This window comes from Panthera tigris, chromosome F3 (genome assembly GCF_018350195.1).
Source record: "Panthera tigris isolate Pti1 chromosome F3, P.tigris_Pti1_mat1.1, whole genome shotgun sequence".
Classification (NCBI taxonomy): domain Eukaryota; kingdom Metazoa; phylum Chordata; class Mammalia; order Carnivora; family Felidae; genus Panthera; species Panthera tigris.
Window position 1 is genome coordinate 59,700,750 of NC_056678.1, and position 8,108 is coordinate 59,708,857.

Here is an 8,108-nt window from a genome sequence, read left to right on the forward strand (position 1 = left end):
AATGTTACTGCCTAACTGAAACTGCATGTTCCACGGGACGTGTGACCATGTTTCTTGGGTGCTGACTCCCTGTTGCACTGTGCTTTTCATTTCTAAGTGCATGAAAATTCTCCATGTCTATCTGATCTTCATGGCCCCAAAGATATAGGTTCTTAGTTTGACAAAAATTAATTTTGCACATTCGCCAAAATTTGATGCACGCTGAAAGGTCCGCAGACCATATTTCTTCCACTAAAGCATGCCTCCTACCTATTTAAGACAGGTGGTTTTTGTGTGTGTTTTGGGGGTGGGTGGTGGTAGTGATTTCAAATTCTTTCTTATGCTAAACATAAACTTATACTTAAGGTCTAACATAGACTGTCTGTTATCCCCATTTAACATGTGCCATTTTGCTTTATTTGAACTTAGATTTTTTCCCCCATTCTGAACACATTTAATACTTTAAAAGGCATTTCTGAGGCACCTGGGTGGCTCAGTCGTTGAGCATCTGACTTCGGCTCAGGTCATGATCTTGCGGTCCGTGAGTTTGAGCCCTGCGTCGGGCTCTGTGCTGACAGCTCAGAGCCTGGAGCCTGCTTCGGATTCTGTGTCTCCCTCTCTCTCTGCCCCTCCCCCACTCATGCTCTATCTCTCTCTCTGTCAAAAATAAATAAAACATTAAAAAAATAAATAAAATAAAAGGCATGTCTGTGAAGAGTTTGAATGTGTGAGATTCTGGTCTGCTTTAGAAACAGGGCAACATTCCAAGCTGTGATATTTGAAAGAGTGTTACACAAGACCCTGAGACCCCTCACAAGGAAAGCCATGTCCCTGAGATGTACATTAGGTTAGAGAGGGAGCTCTTTGCCCAGAACTTTGGGCAAACTTTTCTTTAGTCTTCTTGTCTCCTGCCTTAATATATAAAGCACCCTTTTTTTTTTTTTTGCCTCCTTCTAGTATTTTTTGCTGGTTTTTGAAAAGGTACTTCCAAAAGTTTCTTACTTTTCTTAAAAACTGACTTCAAAACTGTACTATGTAAGATATTTCTGTAGCATGGATTATTACAGTATTTTGTATTGTGTTTTTTTCAATAAAATTTTTTTAAATGTTTATTTAGTTTTGAGAGAAAGGGTGGGACAGGGAGAGAGGGAGACACAGAATCTGAAGCAGGCTCCAGGCTCTGAGCTGTCAGCACAGAATCTGACATGGGGCTGAACCGCAAGAACCACAAGATCATAACCTGAGCCGAAGTCGGACGCTTAACTGCCTGTGCCACCCAGGGGCCCCAAGTATTAATGTTTTGATTTAGTTTCGGTTGGGGAGAGCTATCATTTACTGAGCATTAACTATGTGCCAAGCATTGTGAATAAGCGCTTTGAAAACATAATCTCATTTAATCCTCACAAAAAGCATATTTTCATTTCATAGACACGGAAACAGGCTCAAAGGAGATTAATTGTCCAGTAAATGGTAGAACCGGAATGGAAACCCTTAATTATTTAACTTCAAATTCCCTGCTTGTCACTCTGATTTAGCAGCCCCTTTTTTTATGCGTGTGTTGGTTTTAGATAAATGGCCACAAATTCTTTGATATTTCTCCTACTGAGAGGTGAAAAGCACCAGAAATGATAAATATAGAGATAAATATAAAAGGCATTTTTGTAATTAAATTATACCTCTAAAAGATAATACATTGTTGGGGCACCTGGGGGGCTCAGTTGGTTATGTGTCTAACTCTTAATTTTGGCTCAGGTCATGATCTCCCAGTTCATGAATTCAAGCCCTGCATCAGGTTCTGTGCTGACAGTATGGGGTCTGCTGGGTGTTCTCTCTCTCTCCCTCTCTCTCTCTGCCCCTCCCGTGCTTGTGCTCTCTCTCTCTTTTTCTCAAAATAAATAGTTAAAAAAATTAAAAGATAATACAAGGTTGAAGGCAAAATAAATAGCAACGTAGTGTGAGAATTAAAATATACGTAGAAGTAAAATGTATGACGCAAAGAAAAAAGGACAGAGGGGGGACAATAGAGTACACGGGGTTATATATGTACCACAAATATTATTTGAGAGGGCAGGAAGTTAAAATATATTTTATAAACTCTGGAACAGCCTCTGAAACAAAACAGAACAAAAGAGATTGAATAAAATACTCATAAATATTTTTTACATGTTGCAAGCAATCATTCTATATTTACAAAAAAAGGCTGGATTAAGTTTAATAATAGTGCTGAATTTAAAAAGCTCCAGAGGAAGCTTTTTAAAGCTTTCCACTTTCTGATTTGGCTTCAAGTTAGGAAGTAACCTCAGCGACAGTCGGAGGCAAAAGATTTTGGAGACCCTACCCATTTCTCAAACCCTCCTGTCACCCCGGGCTGCCCCAGCAGGTTCATCACCTGCATAGATGGTATGTAATCCAGGTGTGTGTGTGTGTGTGTGAACTGTTCTACTGAGGGCAGCGTCTCTCCTTTGTCCACTGCTGTGTCACACGTGCCTGCATAGTGGGTATACAATAGTATTTGATGATTTACCGACTGGAAGTATTAGAACCTTCTGGAGAAGCAGGCAGGGGAACACCGAAGTCAATCTTTGCATCTGGGTGAATGACAATAAAAGATTCCATCATTTGTGGCCTGGTATTTAAAAGCCCCACTCTGATGATAAAGATCTCGCCTTTTGGTGATCCTGGATGAGAATGCTTACCCAACAGCTCTCAAGACTTGTGAGTGTGCCTGCTCTTGGCTTTGCCAAACTAACCCTGATCGTCCACGCATTTGACATCTTTCCTTGGATCCCAGCTGTCCTCAGCTCAACAACTAAACCTCATTTCCTTATTCTTCCTTTAAAATTGGAAGTGGAGGGGCGCCTGGGTGGCTTAGTTGGTTAAGCATCCGACTTTGGCTCAGGTCATCATCTCACCGTCTGTGGGTTTGAGCCCCGTGTTGGGCTCTGTGCTGACCGCTCAGAGCCTGCAGCCTGCTTCCCATTCTGTGTCTCCTTCTCTCTGCCACCCGCCCCCTCATGTTCTGTCTCTGTCTCTCTCTCTCTCTAAAAAATAAATAAACATTAAAAAAAAAAGATTGGAAATGGAAGTATGGGGTAAGATATGCCAGGCAAATATAAGCCAATGTTTTTCGAGCCTTCCGAGATTGCCATGCAAAGAATATACTAAGAAAGAGGTGGTGTCCTGGTCCCTTGTTACTTAGAGTGACCTGAGGACCAGCGGCATCTACATCTTCTCCGTGCATGTAGCCCCGAAACTTGCATTTATTTTTTTTATTTTTTTTAAATTTTTTTTAACGTTTATTTATTTTTGAGACAGAGAGAGACAGAGCATGAACGGGGGAGGGTCAGAGAGAGGGAGACACAGAATCCGAAACAGACTCCAAGCTCCGAGCTGTCAGCCCAGAGCCTGACGTGGGGCTCGAACTCACGGACCGCGAGATCGTGACCTGAGCTGAAGTCGGCCGCTCAACCGACTGAGCCACCCAGGCGCCCCCCGAAACTTGCATTTAACCAGGTCCCCATATTAAAATGTGAGAATCCCTACCTTTCCTGCAGTTTGTGGCCAGAGGCGAATGGGGACGATTTGTCACCAGACTGGAGACTCCAAAAGTCACTTGTTACAAAGCTTTCCAGTGGCTCCCCATCTCACCAAAAATAAGTGAGGCTCCTTACTATGGGCCTTATCTACCTAATGAACAAGCTGAACTAAATAATTGCCACAAACATGGTATTTTAGCGTTTTTTATTCTCTAAACCTCTGTCCCGGAAACCGTCTCCGGGTTTTACTCTCCACCTCTCTGCTTCGAAACGTTTCTTCGTTCATTCACCTGTTCTACATGCAGTGATTACTGGATTCTGTGGCCCAAGCCCTCCCCACATTCACAGAATTCCATTTCCCTTAGTGGGGGAGGGGGGTCCTCGTTGCTCTGCACGTGTGTCGCAAGGGTCTGACGTGACCAGATCATCCTCAGTCTCGGAGACGAGCTTGAGACATGAAGCACAGAAGAGCCCCCCACGGGGCATCGAGGCCTGTCTGCTCTCACACACGTTCTGGACCTGCTCTCGGCTTTCCTTCCTTCTCAGGCCAGTGATGGAGACAAACTGACCACATCGTTGCGACGTTAGGTATTGGGCTCTTGTCTACACGATCTCACGTACCCCAGTCTGTCCTCTGGGGGCTTTCCCGAGCAGGTCCCCTTGGTCATCCGATCAGCAAGGCTTCACTGCGGGCCCACTGTGTGCTGCTATGCAGGTGTCCCTGAAGCATCAGGAATGACCCAGCACGGTCCCCGCTCCAGAGAGACTCTGCTCTAGTTGGGAGACAGACATTAAGCAATAATTGTAGTGCCGTAGGTCACAGGCAGGAACACAAATCCATATGAGGAATGGAAGCGACCAGAGAAAAGGGAATTTATGACTCCAAGGCAGGTAAGGGCAGAGAAGTTTTCTCAGGACAGACACTAGCTAGGGGCGCCTGGGTGGCTCAGTCTGTGAAGCATCCGACTCTTGGTTTCGGCTCAGGTCATGATCTCATGGTTTGTGGGTTCGAGCCTCGTGTCGGGCTCTGCGTTGACAGTTCGGAGCCTGCTTGGGATTATCTCCTCCTCTCTCTCTGCCCCTCTCCAACTTGTTCTCTCTCTCGCTTTCAAAAGAAATAAATAAACATAAAAAAAAGTGCAAGTGCGTGGAGCTGTCCTGGAATGTAGAGTGAAGGGGCCCTCGTGGCTCCAGGGCCTGAGGGGAGGGCGCCTGCTGTGCACGAGTCCTCCTACCCACAGAGAGGTACCCCCGGGGGCTTTCAGATAAGACGGTGCTATGGTCAGATTTTGGGTTTTGCAAAGATTATGCCGTAAATAGTGGAGAAACTATCAAGGCAGGAAAACCGGCCAACTAGCATCCAAGGAGTTGCGCCGTCATGAAGGCACTGACAGAGTCTGCAGATAAAATGGATGTTTAGGAGGTAAAGATACTGAGTGAGCTCAGTGGATGATGGAGTGAGCGGTGAGGGAGAGGCAGGCATCCGCTGACGGGCAGACCTCGGGTTTGGCCGCTGGCCCCATGGTGACACCCCCAGCCCCTGGCCTCTGTTTGGACACTTGGGTCAACAGTGACCGCCCTGCTGAGGTGAATGATGTGACTGCCTTCACTTATTTTCTTCTCTCCAGTCCACATTCAAGGGCAGGGATCTTCTCTTACTAACCAGGGCTTGCCGAGGGTCTGGCCTACAGACTATGCTCAACTATTGCTTATACACTTGAGTGAACAAAGGAGCTCTTAAAACAGACAGATGCATAGAGAATCAGAATGTTAAAGTAAGGATGTTTGTGGAGATCGTTTGGTTCAGCCCATGAATTATACTGATGAGGAAATAGGCCCAAAGAAATAAAGAGAAAGGGAGACTGGGTGCTGGGTAAGTTTGGGGTTGGGGGTGGGGGATAATGAATTCAGTTTGGGTTGTAGTTACATTCGTGAGGCCCATGGTGTATCTAGACTCCCACATCCAGTGCACTGTTGGAAGGTAAAGCTCAGGAGAGGGGTTGAGTCTACACTACAGGTTTGGGTTGCAGATCTTACGGAGCCCAGGGCAGGGAATGCTCTCATGACCCCATGAGACCTACCCCATGAGAAGAAGTTAGGGGTCAGGACGGCTGTGGGGCGTGTAAGCGGAATCAGCTTAGCACAGTAGGAGGCAGCACAGCAAGTTACTTATCCTTCCCATGCCTCAGTTTCCCTGGCTGAGTGTGTACCTACTTCACAAGGTTGTCACGAGTTTAAATGAGTGAATATTCACTAAGCCCTCAGGGCAGTGCCTGGCATGGAGGAAGCTCGGGCTAAGCGTGAGAAGGGATATATAGACACTAACATTTGATGCTGGACAGATGGACACGAGCTCTGAAAAATAAGCAAACTAGGTGTGATGAGAAAAGGAGAAGGAAATCAGGCAGGATCTGAGGGGGAGTTTAAAGGGGGTGGGAGCTGCAAATGTGAAAGGGCTTTGGCAACTGGAAGCTCCTGGGTGATGCTACACCTGCTCCGGAGGAGGGTCAGGGAGACGAGGGGTAGGCAGAGGAGTGAGTTGCTTGGTGGGCAAGAAGTGGGCAGGGCATCTGGGTGGCTGGGTCCGTTAAGCGCCCGACTTTGATCTCAGCTCAGGTCATGATCTCACGGTTCATGAGTTTGTGTCCTGCAGAGGGCTCTGTGCTGACGGCGCTGAGGTTCTCTCTCTCCTCTCTCTGCCCCTCCTCAGCTTGTGCTCTCTCTCTCTCTGTCTTTCTCAAAACAAATAAACTTAAAAGAAAAAAAGAAGTGGGCAGGTGGCTGAGAGGGAGCCTGTGCAGGGGCGCGGAGGATCCTGAACCAGCCCCTTCTCCATCCCAGAGTCCCCAGGCGTGAAGTGAAGGCGCCTCACTCTTACCTGCTCTGGTGGCCTCATCGATTTCTCTTCTTATGACTGACATTCCATGGTGATCGAGTTCTTTTTTAACTTAGGAACGGCACCTGAATTAGCTCATGATATGCTCTTTAAAACTTGTTTTGAGTTTATGGAGATGGGTGTTGTCAAGGGCTGGTGTAGTTTTTAATTTACAAAACGTTGCCAACGTATGATTTCACGTGTGACGGTTGGGAACGTGGATTGCAGGTATTTTCACTTCTGCTCAATGAAACAGATCCTGAAGGATGGCGTGATTTTTCTCCAAGTCACAAAAGGAGGAACCCACGACTTTAATCCATGGCTGCTGGCAGGAAACCCAACGCCTCCCAGTTTTTGGGAACATCTGGGGTGGGTGCCAGAAAACTGGTTTAGAATAAGTCTTTAAAGAACATAGTTTCTATTTATGAAAAATACCTATGGGGGCACCTGGGTGGCTCTGTCAGTTGAGCGTCTAACTCTTGATTTCAGCTAAGGTCATTATCCCAGGGTCATGGGCATCGGGCTCTGTGCTGACAGAGCAGAGCCTGCTTAAGACACACTCTCTCTCTCTCTCTCTCTTTCTGCCCCACCCTCTCTCTCTCAAAATAAATAAACATTTTTAAAAAAATGTGTCAACAAAAAATGTCTTCTATCTATTTCTCTAAATCATGGTGTTTTTGTTTTTGTTTTTAACCATGTTTTTTTTTTCTCCTACAGTAGGACATAATCTAACCTAAGATTTTTTTTTGTTTGGAGAAATAAACTTGTTGTTGTTGTTGTAATCTTTTGATTTCTTCTATGGTGGTAGAACATTTCTTAATACCATCAATTTTATTTTGTTAGATTGATGTGATAGATGATTTCAAAGCACTTTTGCTTGCATTATTCATCTGATTCTTCCAGCTGCTCTTTGAGAATGGTAAAACAGGGTGATGAATTCTGTTTTACAGGTAAGAATCTCGTGTTAGAAAGACACCCCGATGTTTATAACAGCACTATCAACAATAGCCATATTATGGAAAGAGCCCAAATATCCATCGACTGATGAATGGATAAAGATGTGGTTTATATCTACAATGGAATATTACTCAGCGATCAAAAAAGAGTGAAACCTCACCATTTGTAACAACACGGATGGAACCAGAGAGTATTACGCTAAGTGAAATACATCAGAGAAAGGCAAATATCATATGGCTTCACTCATCTGTGGAATTTAAGAAACAAAACAGATGAACATATGGGAAGGGAAGGAAAAATAAGGATGTAAGCTCTCTTAAATATAGAGAACAAGCTGAGAGTTGCTGGAAGGGAGATGGGTGGGGGGATGGGCTAGATGGGGGAGGGGCATTAAGGAGGACACTTGTGATGAGCACTGGGTGTCATATGTAAGCAATGAATCACTGGGTTCTACTCCTGAAACCAATACTACACTGTATGTGAACTAACTTGAATTTAAATGACTTAATTAAAAAAAAAAGATCATATGACCCACCCAAGGTCTCGCGGAATTACTTGGGGACACCATTTAGACGCTCAGCTCCTCGTCTCTAAGCTGCTGAAGGTGATGCCCAGCGTGGGAAGTCATGGTGTGAGCGTCCATCGAATGATGTCAGCGGCTGCCTGGCCTGTAATTGGAAACCCTGGCTGTAGATCAGTCAGCATAAATCAATGAGCATTTTAGGAAAGCAAGGCCCCCACCTCTTTGTGAATCTTCAGGT